This window comes from Neovison vison, chromosome 5, assembly GCF_020171115.1.
Source record: "Neovison vison isolate M4711 chromosome 5, ASM_NN_V1, whole genome shotgun sequence".
Classification (NCBI taxonomy): Eukaryota; Metazoa; Chordata; class Mammalia; order Carnivora; family Mustelidae; genus Neogale; species Neogale vison.
Window position 1 is genome coordinate 72964708 of NC_058095.1, and position 15869 is coordinate 72980576.

Genomic DNA, 15869 nt, shown 5'->3' on the forward strand with positions numbered 1-15869 from the left:
GACTTGAGCCATGGCCGGTCTGCATGCTGGTTATGGGCCCCACCCTCTGGGTGGATGACACGAGGTCAGGGCTCAGGCTCTGTCAGACACAGCACTAGTGGCCAGGGCAGCCTATAATTCGGGGTCCCCTCAAAGGCTGAGCATATTGATCCTCATGTGGGGTTTCTGGGCAGACTAACCAGGCACTTCTTCTTTCTATGGGGAAGCCTGAATGCTGCCTTGTAGCTCCAGAATTCCCTCTCAACAAGGCTTGGAGACCAGGAGGGTTAGGATGGAATTGTAAAACCAAGTTACGGTTCAATTCAGTGCCAAGCAGAAGGTAGTTCCAATATGTAGCGCCTTATTTGAGAAACCAGCACCTGAGCAATGGCGGTTGTCAGATGTTTGCTCACACTGGAGTTTGTATCTATGATGATCGACAAATGGAGGGGTGGCGTCAAGAAGCCATGGAGGATTTCCCACACTGAGGCTTGTGAGATGCTCCAAACAGCAAGGTTTCCTTCTACTGGACATGTGGAGTCTGGTTTTTTTTTTTTTTTTTTTTTTGTTCTAGGTTCCCCCATGTAGAAAGTCTGGGTAGCAGAGCACTACCGCATGGACATCTGGAATCAAACCTCCATTCTCCATTGCAGCTGAGGAACATGGCAGGTTTGTTCTGGTGGCTCTGGTGCAAAGGACCAAGGGCGATGAGTTAACATGGAATCTCTTTCAGATGGGTTACAATGTTGGTTTTTTACCAAGGAACTCTTAGAATGTCCTGGTGCTAAGGGGCCAAGCAGGATTCTACTACCCGGAGGGTTTGACAGAGGTCACAGAGCACAGTTTTTTCTGGGGACAGGAGACGTTCTTGTTATATCATGTTATATCATAAGTTGGTATTGCAGAACATGCCTCTGAGGACAATACCTATAAACCTAATCTAGGTTTCCAGTGAGGTGCTAGGGGCATGTCAGGTTCAATCTTCTGAATCAGGACCATTGACTTTGGCGTCTGCCAGATGTAGGTGATCAGGGTGTTTCAGACTGCATATTTGCATCCAGAGCAGCCTCAAGTATGGCAGTGGGCCCAGGCGCCTTTGTGGTTTCTCCTAATCTAGACGGTTTGGGAAACTTGGACAGGCAAATTTTCCTTGGGGACGGCAGGCACAGACCTGTGGTGTGGCTCCAAAAACTCCATCCTGAAGGACATATAAGCCATGGTCTTGGGAGAGTAGACTGCAAACTCAAACTCAGGATAAACTTAATAGTGAGGTGATCACAGGCCCAATGTGTAGACCTGGAGGAGAGCTCGTCAGGAACTGTAATTAGGATAACTGGAAGGCAGTAGCACAGGATTTCCTATCTGGATTGTGTGTTTGGATGGCCTCAGAATGCATGTGTGGTCTCATGGGTCCATGGGAGATTTTTCTTCCTTAAGTATCCTGGCGGCTCCAATAGTTTGGTGGCTTTCTCAGGGAAAGGGAGAGTGCTGTTTTCCATCTTTGTGGTGCCCCAAAACAGGGATTCTGGAGACCTTCTCTGGGACTAGGCACTAAGAACTTCCCACCAAGGGTTAGGATTTGGGCTAAGGGCATACCAGCCCTGCAATGCGGGATCCTGGGGGTGCAATAGAGAGGGCTTATTTGAAAGCATGCTCAGGCTGAGGGTCACAAACCCTGTTTTTTCCCAGTGGAAAAAACAGTGGAGTGGGCATGGTATCATTGCCCATACAGCTGTCTCCCTCTCTGAGAGTTTGACACCCATCCCAACAGCTAGGTTACATGACATGGGGAAGGAGCAGTTCGCTATTGGGCTTCAGGTTCCCCCATTGGCAAAGATTCCAGCAAAGGTTTGGGGACAGATGCCGAATACCAAGGATGGGTAGAGAGGACAGATTGAGCCATGGCCAGTCTCACATGCTGGATATAGGATCCACTCTCTGGGTGGCTGACACGAAGTCATGGTTCAGGCTCTGTGAGACACAGCACTACTGGCCAGGACAGCTGTTAAATTGGGAATCCTCGAGGGCTGAGCTAATGTTCCTCATGTTGGATTTCTGGACAGTCTCACCAGGCACTTCTTCTTTCTATGGGGAAGGTGTAATGCTGTGTTGTGGCTCCAGAATTACCTATCAAGAGGGCTTGGGAACCAGTCGGGTGAGGATGGAATTGTAAACACTAGCTACAGTTCAATTCAGTGCCAAGCGGTAGGCAGTTCCAAAGGCAGCAACTTATTTGAGATAGCCAGCACCTGAGTAAGGGGGGATTTCAGGTATTTGCTTCCACAGAAGTTTGGGTCTATGATGTCCAACTAATGGAAGGGTGGAGTCAAGAGGCTAAGGAGAATTCCCCCTCACTGAGGCTTGTGAGATTCTCCAAACAGCAAGGTTTTATTCTACTGGACAGGTGGAGTCCGCTTTAGTTGCTCCACAGTACTCCATGTGGAAAGTTTGAGTGGCAGAGCTCTCCCGCATGGATGCCTGGAAAGCACACGTCCATTAATCATTGCACCTGAGGATCATGGCATGTTCCTTCTGTTGCCTCTGGGGCTAAGTACCAAGGCCTGGAGTTGACATGGAATCTCTTGCAGATGTTTCACTATGCTGGTTTGTTACCAGAGAGATCTTAGAATGTACTGGTGGCTAAGGGGCCATGCAGGATTCTCCCACCTTGAGGGTTTTATACAGGTCCAAGGGCAACGTTTGCTTCTATGGACAGGAGATGGTCTGTTGTGTGGCTCAGGGACCACATGTTGTACCCTAAGTTGGTATTCTAGAACAGACAACAAATGCCTGAAAACGTAATCTAGGGTTCCAATGAGGTCCTAGGGGCATGTCAAGTTCAATCTTCTGACTCAGGCCCATTGACTCGGGTGTCTGCCTCGATGGAGGCGATAAGGGTGTTTCAGACTGCGCATTTGCAACCAGAATGGCCACAGTACTGGGATGGGCTCAGAGGCCATGCAGGTTTCTCCTAAACTGGAGGGTTTGGGTAAGTGTGACAGCTATAGTTTCCTTGGGGATTGCAGGCACAGTCCTCTGGTGTGGCTACAGAGACCCCATCCTGGAGGGCATGTGAGCAATGGTTTTGGGTGTGAAGTCTGCATACACAAACTCGGGTTAGGGTTAGTGGAGAGGTGATCACAGGCTCAATGCATAGACCTGGGCGGCAGCTCATCAGGAACTGTAATTAGGGTGCCTTGAAAGTGGTAGCACAGGCTTTTATATCTGGATTGTGTGTCCAGAATTGCCTCGGAATGCAGGTGTGGTCTTATGGGTCTATGGGAGACTTTTCCTCTCTGTGGAACCTGCTAGATCCCTGTAATTTGGTGGCTTTTTCATGGAAGGGAAGAGTGATGGTTTCCAACTTATGTGTGCCCCTAAATAGGGATTCCAGAGATGGGTTCTGGGTCTGGGCGCCTGAAAAATCCCACCAAGGGTTAGGATTTGCATCTAAGGGCATACCAGTCTTTTAAATCCCGATCCTGGTGATGCAAATGATAGGGCTGGCTTGAAATCATGCTCAAACTGAGGATCACAATGCCTGTTTGTCCCCAAGGCGGCCCTCAGGAGTGGGCGTGGTCTCATTGGCCATGCACCTGGTTCCCACTCTGAGAGTTGGAAACCCATCCCAAAAGCCACGTTTCCTCTCTTGGGGAAATAGGAGTTTTCTATTGTGCTTCAGGTTCCCCCATTGGCAGGGATTCCAGCAAAGGTCTGGGGACAGATGACTGAATACTAAGGATGGGTAGAGATGAAGGACGTGGGCCATCTCTGGTCTCACATGCTGAATATGGGCCAAGCTCTCTGGGTGGCTGACAAGAGGTCAGGGCTCAGGCTCTGTCAGACACAGCAGTAGTGGCCAGTGTACCTATAAATTGGGGTTCCCTTGAGCGCAGAGCAGACAGATCCTCATGCGGAATTTTCTGGCAGTCACACCAGGCACATCTACTTTCTATGGGGAAGAGAGAAAGCTGCGTTGTGGCTCCAGAATTCCTCATCAAGAGGGCATGAGGACGGGTACAGTGAGGATGGAATTGTAAACCCAAGCCACGGTTATATTCAGTGCCAGGCAGAAGACAGTTCCAATGTGCAGAGTCTAATTTGAGATATCCAGGGCGTGAGTAAGTGCAGATGTCAGACGTTTGTGGAGTTTGTGTCTATGATGACCTACAAATGGAGGGGTGGTGTCAAGAGGCCCTGGAGGATTTCCCACGCTGAGGCTTGTGAGATGCTCCAAACAGAAAGGTTTCCTTCTACTAGACAGATGGAGTCTGGTTTGTTTGCTCTAGGATTCCCCATGTGGTAAGTTTGGGTAGCAGATCTTTCCTGCGTGGATGCCTGGAAAGCACACCTCCATTGAGCATTGCAGCTGAGGAACATGACAGGTTCATTCTCGTGGCTCTGGGGCGAAGGACCAAGGTCTTGAGTTGATATTGAATGACTTGTAGAAAGGCCACAATGATGGTTTGTTACCAGGGAGATATTCAAATGTGCTGGTGGGTAAGGTGCTGTACAGGATTCTCCTACCCTGAAGTATTGGCACATTTCGAAGTGCACGGCTTCGTTCTGGAGCCAGGAGATATTCTCTTGTGTGGCCCAGGGCTCAGATGTTGTATCATAATTTGGTATTCCAGAACAGGCACCTGAGGACAGATTCCTGAAAACCTAATCGAGGGTTCCAATGTGGTTCTAGAGGCATGTCAGGTTTAATCTTCTGACTCAGGACCATTTACTTGGCTGTCTGCCTGGATGTAGGTGATCAGGTTTTTTTCAGACTGTGCATTTCTGTCCAGATTGGCCCCTGATATAGTGGTGGGACCAGGGCCTTACTGCTCTCTCCTAATCTGGAATGTTTGGGCAACTATGACGGGCACTGTTTTTTTTGGGGATGGCAGGCACAGTCCTGTGGTGTGGCTCCAGAGACCCCATCCTGGAGGGCATGAGATCCATGGTTATGGGATTGAAGTCTGCCTACACAAATTCGGGTTAGGGTTAGTGGAGTGGTGGTCGCAGGCCCAATGCATAGAACTAGAAGGAAACACGTCAGAAAAAGAAAATAGGGTGACTGGAAGGCAGTAGCACAGGGTTTTCTATCTGGATTGTGTGTCCAGTATGGGTTGGGAATGCAGGTGTGATCTCATTGGTCCATAGAAGACTTTTCCTCTCTAAGGATCCTAGTGGCTCTCCATAAATTGATGTCTTTTCCGGAGAAGGGAAGAGTGCTCTTTTCCATCTGAGGGGTGCCACAAAACAGGGATTCCCGACATGGGCTCTGGGTCTGGGCTCCTGCAAAATCCCACTATATGTTAGGATTTGGGCCTAGGGCATACCAGGCAAGCGATGCAGGATCCTGCTAGTGCAACTGAGAGGCCTTGTTTGAAAGCATGCTCAGGCTGAGAGACACAATGCCTGTTTGTGCCCAGGCCGGCCCTCAGGAGTGTGCATGGTCTTATTCTCCATGCAGCTTTCTCCCACTTTGAGGGTTAGACACCCATCCCAACAGCCAGGTTTCCTGCGATGGGAAAGAAGAGTTCTCTATTGTTCTTCAGGTACCCTCATTGTCAGTGTTTCCAGTAAAGGTTTGGGGACAGTTGCCTGAATACCAAGGGTGTGTAGTGATGACGGACTTGGGCCATGGCATTTCTCACATGCTGGTAATAGGACGCACTCTGTGTGGCTGACACTATTTCGGGACTCATGCTCTGTCAGAAACAGCACTAGTGTCTAGGCCAGGGCACCCTTTAAACTGGGGTTCCTTCGAGGGCCAAGCAGATGATCCTCATGTGGGGTTTCTGGGTAGATTCACCAGGCACTTCTTCTTTCTATAGAGAAGGCAGTATGTTACGTTGTGGCTCAAGAATTTCCTATCAAGAGGACTAGGGGACCAGTAAGGTGAGGATGGATTTGTAAACACAAGCTACAGTTAAGTTCAGTGCCATGTGGAATCCACTTCCAATGTGCAGTGTCTTATTCGAGATATCCAGCAGCCGAGTAAGAGCGGATGTCAGATGTTTGCTAACAATGGAGTTTGTGTCTATGATGACCATCAAAAGGAGGGGTGGCGTCTATATCCCATTGAGAATTTCCCACGCCAAGGCCTGTGATATGCTCCAAACCGCTAAGTCTTTCTCCTTGACAGGTTGAGTCTGGTTTGTTTGCTCCAGTGTCCGCCATGTGGAAAGTATGGGTAGCAGAGCTCTCCCACATGGATGCCTGGAAAGCACACCTCCATTGACCTTTTCAGCTGAGGAACATGACACGTTCGTTCTGGTGGCAATGGGGCGACGTTCCAAGGCCTTGTGTTGACATGGAATCTCTTGCAGATGGGTCATAATGCTGAATTATTACCAGGGAGATCATAGAATGGGCTGGTGGCTAAGGTGCTGTGCATGATTCTCCTACCCTGACGGTTTGCAAAGGTCGAAGATCACGGTTTCCTTCTGGGGATAGGAGATGTTCTGGGGTGTGGCTCAGAGAAAACACGTTGTATCATTACCCAGAACAGTCCTTTAAGGGCAAATGTCTGAACACCTAATCTAGGGTTCCAATGAGGTCCTAGGGGTATGTCAGTTCCAATCTTTTGACTCAGGACCATTGATTTGGTTGTCTGCCTGGATGTAGGCAAGCAGGGTGATTCAGACTGCACATTTGCGTCTAGAGCGGCCGACAATATTGGGAAGGGCTCAGGCGCCTTGCAGGTTTCTCCTAATTTGGAATGTTTGGGCAACTATGACGGGCACAGTTTCCTTGGCGATGGCAGGCACAGTCCTGTGGTCTGGCTCCAGGGACCCTATCCTGGAGGGCATATGAGCCATGGTTTGGAGAGTGAAGTCTGTAAACAAAAATTCGGTTTAGGGTTAGTGGTGAGGTAATCACAGGTCCAATGCATAGACAAGGAAGGCAGCTCGTCAGGAACTGTAAATCGGATGACTCGACGGTGGTAGCACAGGCTTTTGTATCTTGATTGTGTGTCCAGGATGGCCTCCAAATGCAGGTGTGGTCTCATGGGTCCATGGAAGATTTTCCCTCTCTTTGTTCCTGGCGGCTCCCACTAGATTGATGGCTATTTCTGGGAAGGGAAGAGTGCTGTTTTCCATCTTACAGGTGCCCCAAAACAGGGATTCAATGAAGGGCTCTGGGTCTGGGCCCTTGGAAAATCCTACCACGTGTTAGGATTTGGGCAAGGGGCGTACCAGGCTTACAATGCAGGATCCTGAAGGTAACAGAGAGCGTTTGTTTGAAAGCATGCTCAGGTTTCAGGTCACAATGCCTGTTTGTGCCCAGGGTGGCCCTCATCAGTGGGCGTGATCTCATTGGTCATGGAGCTGGTTCCCACTCGGGGGGTTGGACACCCTTCTCAACAACAAGGATTCATGCCATGGGGAAGGAGGAGTTCTCTATTGGGCTTCAGGTTCCTCCATTGGCAGGGATTCCAGCAAAGGTCTGGTGACAGATGCCTGAATACCAAGGATGGTGTAGGTCCATGGCCGTTCCCACATGCTAGATATGGGTCCCGCTCTCTGGGTTGCTGAGACTAGGTCAGGGCTCAGGCTTTGTCAGACACAGCACTAGTGGCCAGGGAAGCCTATAAACTGGGGTTCCCTCGAGGTCTGAGCAGATTGATACTCATGTGGGGTTTGTGGGCAGACTCAAAAGGCACTTCTTTTTTCATGGGGAAGGCAGAATTCTGCGTTGTGGCTCTAGGATTCTCTATCAAGTGCCTTTGGTACCAGTAGGGTGAGGATGGAATTGTAAACACATGCTACAGTTCAACTCAGTGCTAAGCTGAAGGCAGTTCCAATGTGCAGCAGCTTATTCGAGATATCCAGCACCTGAGTAAGGGCAGCTGTCAGATATTTGCTCACACTGAAGTTTGTGTCTATGATGACTGAGAAATGGAGGGGTGGCGTCAAGAGATCATGGAGGATCTCCCATGCCGAGGCTTGTGATATGCTTCAAACAGCAAGTGCCTTCTCCTGGACAGGTGAGTCTGGTTTGTTTTCTCCAGTGTCCCCCATGTGGAAAGTATTGGTAGGAGATCTCTCCCATATGGATGCCTGGAAACCACACCTCCATTGTCTTTTGCAGCTGAGGAACATGACAGGTATGTTATGATGGCTCCGGGGCGATGGACCAAGGACATGAGTTGACATGGAATCTCTTGCAGATGGGTCACAATGCTGGTTTACTACCAGGGAGGTTTTAGAATGTGCTGATGGATAAGGTGCCTTGCAGGATTCTCCTACCATTAGGGTTTGGTACAGGTCAAAGAACACGGTGTCCTTCTGGGGAAAGGAGATGTTCTGTTGTGTGGTCCAGGGACAACATATTGTATCCTAAGTTGGTATTCCAGAAAAGACCACTGAGGACAGATGCCTTAAATCTTAATCTATGGTTACAGTGCATTCCTAGGGGCATGTCAGTTTCAATCTTCTGACTCAGTACCATTGACATGGGTATCTGTCTGGATGTAGGTGGTCAGGTTGTTTCAGGCTGTGCATTTGCTTCCAGAGCGGCTACCAATATTGAGGTGGGCTCAGGGGACTTGCAGGTTTCTTATAATCTGGAAGGTTTGGGCAACTGTGACACGCACAGTGTCCTTGGGGATGGCAGCAGTCCTATGGTGTGGCTCCAGAGACCCCATCCTGGAGGGCATATAAGCCATGGTTTTTGGAGAGAAATCTGCAAACACAAATTCGGGTTAAGGTTAGTGGCGTGGAGGTCACAAGCCCAATGCATAAACCTGGAGGGGACCTCGTCAGGAACTGTAATTAGGGTGCCAGAAGGCGGTAGCACAGGCTTTTCTATCTGGATTTCGTGTCCAGGATGGCCTCGGTAAACAGGTGTGGTCTCATGGGTCCATGGGACACTTTTCCTCTCTAAGGATCCTGGTGGCTCCCCATAGTTTTGTGGCTTTTTCAGGGAAGAGAAGAATGCTGTTTTGCTTCTTAGGGGTGCCCCAAAGCAGGGGTTCCAGAGACGGGCTCTGGGTCTGGGCCCCTGGAAAATCCCACCCTATGTTAGGATTTGGGCATTGGGGCGTACCACTACTCCAATGCGGGATCTAGGTGGTGCAACTGAGAGGGATCGTTTGAAAGCATGCTCAGGCTGAGGGTCATCATGCCTGTTTGTGCCCATGGCGGTCCTCAGGGGTGGGTGTGGTCTCATTGGCCATGGAGCTGGCTCCACTTTGAGGGTTGGACACCCATCCCAACACCCCGGTTTCCTGCCATGGAGAAGGAGACGTTCACTATTGGGCTTCAGGTTCCCAGTAGAGTGAGGATCGAATTGTAAACACAAGCAAAGGTTCAATTTAGTGCCAAGCAGAAGGCAGTTCCAATGTGCAGTGGCTTATTTGAGATATCCAGCACCTGAGTAAGGGCGGATGTCAGATATATGCTCACACTGGAGTTTGTGTCTATGATGACTGACAAATGGAGGGTGGCATCAAAAGGCAAAGGAGGATTTCCCATGCTGAGGATCCTTAGAGAGAAATGTCTCCCATGAACCCATGAGACCACACCTGCATTTGGAGTCCATCCTGGACACACAATCCAGAAAGAAAAGCCTGTGCTACCGCCTTCCCATCATGCTAATTACAGTTCCTGACGAGATAACCTCCAGGTCTATGCATTGGGTCTGCGACCTCCATGCCACTAACCCTATCCTGAATTTGTGTTTTCAAATTTCTCTCCAAGAACTATCGCTCACTTGCCCTCCAGGGTGGGGTCTGGATCCACACCACAGGACTTTGTGGGCCATCCCCAAGGAAACTGTACCCATCACAGTTTCCCAAACCTTCCAGATTAGGAGAAACCTGCAAGGCCCTGAGCCCACCCCAATACTGTCGGCCATTCTTCATGCAAATACACAGTCTGAAACACCCTGATCACCTACATCCAGTCAGAGAGCCAAGTCAATGATCCTGAGTCAGGTGATTGAAGCTGACATGCCTCTATGACCTCATGGAACCCAGGATTAAGTTTCAGTCATCTGTCCTCAGTAGCTTGTTCTGGAATACCAACGTATGATACAACAGGTGGTCCCTGAGACACACAACAGAACATCTCCTGTCCCCAGAAGAAAACCGTGCTCTTCGACTTGTGCCAAAACCTGGGGTTAGTAGACTTTTGCACGGCACCTTAGCCACCAGCACATTTTAAGATCTCTCTGGTAACAAACCAGCATTGTGACCAATCTGCAAGAGATTCCAAGTCAACTCAAGGCATGGTCCTTCGCCCCAGAGCCACCAGAACGAACCTGCCACGTTCCTCAGATGCAATGGTCAATGGAGGTGTGATTTCCAGAGATTCTTGCGGGAGATCTCTGCTACCCAAACTTTCCACCTGGGGGACACTGGAGCAAACAAACCAGACTCCACCTGCCCAGTAGAAGGAAACCTTGAGTGGGAAATCCTCCATGGCCTCTTGACAGCATCGCTCCATTTTCGGTAATCAAGACAAAAACTCGAGTGTGAGTCAATATCTGACATCCACCATTACTCTGGTGCTGGCTATCTCGAATAAGCCTCTGCACATTGGAACTGCCTTCTGCCTCACACTGAATTGGACCTTAGCCTCTGTTTACAATCCCTTCCTCATCCTACTGGTCCCCAACGCCTCTTGATAGGGATTTCTAGAGCCACAATGCCGCATTCTACCTTCCCTAAAGAAAGAAGATGTGCCTGGTGAGTCTGCCCAGAAACCCCATATGAGGTCAATCTGTTCGGCCCTCAAGGAAACCCGATTTATATGCTTCCCTAAACACTATTGCTGTGTCTGACAGAGCCTGAGCCCCGACCTAGTGTCAGCCACCCAGAGAGCGGGCCCCATATCTAGCATGTGGGAGTGGCCATGGCCTTATTCCAATATCTCTACCCATGCTTGGTATTCAGACATCTGTCAACAGACCTTTGCTGGAATCCCTGCCAATGGGGGAACCTGAAGCCCAATGGAGAACTCCTCCTTCCCCAAGGCAGGAAAACCCGGCTATTCGTATGGGTGTCCAACACTCAAAGTAGAAGCCAGGTGCATGGCCAAAGAGACCCTGTCCTCTCCTTACGGCTACCCTTAAAACAAAGAGCCATTGTGACCCACACCTTGAGTATGCTCTCAAACAATCCATCTCATTTGCCCCAGCAGGATCCTGCATTGCAGGCCTGATACACCCCTAGGTCCAAATCCCAATCCTTGGTGGAATTTTCCAGCCACCCGTACCCAGTGCCTTTCTCTGGCATTCCTGTATTGGGGCACCCCTAAGATGGTAAACAGCACTCTTCCCTCTGCCAAAAAAGCCACCAAACTATGGAGAGCCACCAGGATCCTTAGAAAGGAAATGCTGCCATGAACCCAAGAGACCACACCTGCATTCCGAGGCCATCCTGGACACATAATCCAGATAGAAAAGCCTTTGCTACCGCCTTCCAGTCACCCTAATTACAGTTCCTGAGGAGCTGCCCTCCAGGTCTATGCATTGGGCCTGCAATCACTATCCCACTAACCCTAATCCAAATTGGTGTTTACAGAATTCTCTCCCAAAGCCATGGCTCACATGCCTTCCAGGTTAGGGTCTCTGGATCCATACCACAGGACTGTGCCTGCCATCCCCAAGGAAACTGCCCGTCACAGTTTCCAAACCTTCCAGATTGGGAGAAACCTTCAAGGTCCCTGAGCCCACCACAATATGGGAGGCCACTCTGGACTCAAATGTGCAGTCTGAAAAACCCTGTTCACCTACATCCAGGCAGACAGCCACATCAATGGTCCTGAGTCAGAAGATTGAACCTGACATGCCCCTAGAACCTCATTGGAAACGTAGACTAGGTTTTCCGACATCTGTCTTCAGAGGTCTGTTCTGGAACACCAACTTATGATAGAACATGTGGTCCCTCAACCACATAACAGAACATCCCCACTCCCCTGTAGGAAACCGTGCTCTTCGACCTTTGCCAAACCCTCAGGATAGGAGAATCCTGCATGACATCTTATACACCAGCACATTCTAAGATCTCCCTGGTAACAAACCAGCATTGTGATCCATCTGCAAGAGATACCTTATCAAATCATTGCCTTGGTACTTTAACCCAGAGCCAGCAGAACGAACGTGCCATGTTCCTCTGCTACAATGCTCAATGGAGGTGTGCTTTCCAGGCATCCATGCAGGAGTGCTCTGCTACCTAAACTTTCCACATGGGGGACCCTGCAACAAACAAACCAGGCTCCACCTGTTCAGTAGAAGGAAACTATGGAGATTGGAGCATCACACAAGCCTCAGCATGGGAAATCCTCTAAGGCCTCCTGAAGCCACCCCTCCATTTTTCCGTCATCAAAGTTAAAAACGCCAGTGTAAGCAAATATCTGACATCTGCCTGGCACTCAGGTGCTGGATATCTCGAATAAGCTGCTGCATATGGGAACTGCATTCTGCTTGGCACTGAATTGAACCATAGTTTGTGTTTACAATTCCATACTAACCCTACTGGTCCCAAAGTCCCCTTGATAGGGAATTCTGGAGCCACAATGCTGCATTCTGCCTTCCCCATAGAAAGATCAAGTGCCTGGTGAGTCTGCCCAGAAACACAACATGAGAATCAATCTGCTCTGCCCATGAGGTAACCCCGATTTATAGGCTGCCCTGGCCAGTAGTGCTGTGTCTGACAGAGCCTGAGTCCCGACCTAGTGTCAGCAATCCAGAGAGTAGGCCCCATTCCGTCATGTGAGACCCACCATGGGACAAGTCCATCATCTATACCCATCCTTGGTATTCAGGAACCTGTCCCCCAGACTTTTGATGTAATCCCTGCCAATGGGGGAACCTGAAGCACATAGAGAACTCCTCCTTCCCCATGGTAAGGAACCTGGGTATTGGGATGGGTGTCCAAACCACAAAGTGGGAGATAGCTGCATGGCCAATGAGACCAAGCCCATCCTGAGGGCCGCCCTGGGCACAAACAAGCATTGTGACCCTCAGCCTGAGTGTGCTTTCAACCAAGCCCTCTCAGTGGCACCACCAGGATCCCACATTGCAGACCTGGTGGACCTTTAGGCCCAAATCCTAACCCTTGGTGGGATTTTTCAGAACAAGGGACAGAGAGCCCGTCTCAGGAATCCCTGTTTTGGGGAACTCCTAAGATGCAAAACAACACTCTTCCCTTCCCCGAAAATTCCACCAAATAATGGGGAGCCACCTGTATCCTTAAAAAGGAAAAATCTCCCCTGGACCCATGAGACCACAACTGCATTCCTAGGCCATCCTGGATAAACAATCCAGATAGAAAAGCCTGGGCAACCGCCTTCCAGTCACCATAATCAGAGTTCCTGATGAGCTGCACTCCAGGTCTCCGCATTGGGCCTCCGATCACCTTGCCACTAACCCTAACTGAATCTGTGTTTGCATACTTCTCTCCGAAAACCATGGCGCTCACATGCCCTCTAGAATGGGGTCTCTGGATCCACACCACAGGACTGTGCCTGCCATCCCCAAGGAAACTGTACCCATCACAGTTGCTTAAACCTTCCAGATGAGGAGGAAACTGCCACGCCCTAGAACCCACCCTAAGACTGGCGTCTGCTCCGGACACAGATTCGCAGTCTACGACACCCTGATCACCTCCATCAGGCAGACAGGCAAGTCAATTGTCCTGAGTCTGAAGAGTGAACCTGACATGCCCCTAGGACCTCATTGGAACCCTAGATTAGGTTTTCAGGTGTCTGTCCTGAGAGACCTGTTCTGGAATACCAACTTATTATACAACATGTGGTCCCTGAGCCACAAATCAGAACATCTCCTGGACCCAGACGAAAACCGTTCTCTTTGACCTGTGCCAAACCATAATTGTAGAAGACTCCTACATGGCACCTTAGCCACCAGCACATTCTAAGATCTCGCTGGTAACATTCCAGGATTGTGACCCATCTTCATGAGACTCCATGTCAACTCAAGGCCTTGGTACTACGCCCCAGAGCCACCAGAACGAACCTGACATGCTCCTCAGCTGCAATAGTCAATGGAGGTGTGCTTTCCAGGTATCCATGAGGGAGAGCTCTGCTCCCCAAACTTTCCACATGGGGAACCCTGGATCAAAAAAATCCAGGCTCCACCTGCCCAGTAGAAGAAATCCTTGCTATTTGGAGCATCTCACAAGCCTTAGCGTGGGAAACACTCCAAGGCCTCTTGATGACACCCCTCCACTTGTAGGTCATCATAAACACAAACTCCAGGGTGAGCAAACATCTGACATTTGTCCTTACTCAAGTGATGGATATCTCTATTCAGCCGCTGCACAATGGAACTGATTTCTGCTTGGCACTGAATTGAACTGTAGCTTGTGTTTACATTTACAACCCCACCCTGTAGTCCCCAAGCCCTTTTGATGAGGTATTCTGGAGCCAAAAGGCAGCATTCTGCCTTACACATAGAAAATTGAAGTCCTGGTGTGTCTGTCCAGAAACTCCACAAAGGATCAATCTGCTCGGTCCTTGAGAGAACCCCAATTTATAGGCTGCCCTGGCCACTAATGCTGTGTCTGACAGAGCCTGAGCTCCGACCTACCTTCAGCCACCCAGAGAGCCGGTTCCTTATCTAGCATGTGAGATCGGCCATGGCCCAAATCCATCATCTCTACCCATCGTTGGTATGCAGGCACCTGTCACCAGACCTTTGCTGGAATCCCAGGCAATGGGGGAACCTGTAGCACAATAGAGAAATATTCCTTCCCCATGGCAGGAAACCTGGCTATTGGGATGGATGTACAACTCTCAAAGTGGGAGCCAGTTGAATGGCCAATTTGACCATGCCCACTCCTGAGGTCCACCCTGGCCACAGACAGGTATTGTGACTCCCAGCCTGAGCATGCTTTCAAACAAGCCCTCTCAGTTGCACCATGATGATCCCGCATTGCAGGCCTAGTATGCCTGTAAGCCCAAATCTTAAACCTTGGTGGGATTTTCCAGGCGCCCAGACCCAGAACCCATCTCTGGAATACCTGCTGTGGGGCACCCCTAAGATTGAAAACTGCTCTCTTTCCTTCCCCTAAACAGCCACCAAACTATGGGGAACCACCAGGATCCTTAGAGAAGAAAAATCCCCAAGGACACAGGAGATGACACCTGCATTCCGAGGCCATCCAGGACACACAATCCAGATAGAAAAGCCTGTGCTACCACCTTCCAGTCACGCTAATTATAGTTCCTGAGAAGCTGCTCTGTAGGTCTACACCTTGGCCCGGCAATCACCAAGCCACTAACTCTAACCCGAATTTGTGTTTGCAGACTTCTCTCCCAAAACCATGGCTGATATGCCCTCAAGGATGGGTTCTCTGGATCCACACCACAGGACTGTTCCTGCCATCCCCAAGGAAACTGTGCCCATCACAGTTGCCCAAACCTTCCAGATAAGGAGAAACCTGCAAGACCCCTGAGCCCACCCGAATATTGGCATCAGCTCTGTACGCAAATACAGTCTGAAACTCCCTGATCATCTCTATCCAGGCATACAGCCAATTCAATGGTCCTAAGAGAGAAGATTGAACCTGACATGCCTTGGACCTCATTGGAAACCTTGATTAGGTTTTCAGGCATCTGTCCTCAGGGCTCTGTCCTGGAATAGCAACTTATGATACAACATGTGGTCCCTGAGCCACACAACAGAACATCTCCTGTCCCCAGAAGAAAACCATGCTCTTTGTCCTGTGTCAAACCCTCAGGGTAGCAGAATCCTGCATGGAACCTTACCCACCAGCACATTCTAAGATCTCTGTTCTAAAAATGCAGCACTGTGGCCCATCTGCCAGAGACTCCATGTCAACTCAAGGCCTTGGTCCTTCGCCCCAGAGCCAGCAGAACAAACCTGCCATGTTCCTCAGCTGTAGTGGTCAATGGAGGTGTGCTTTC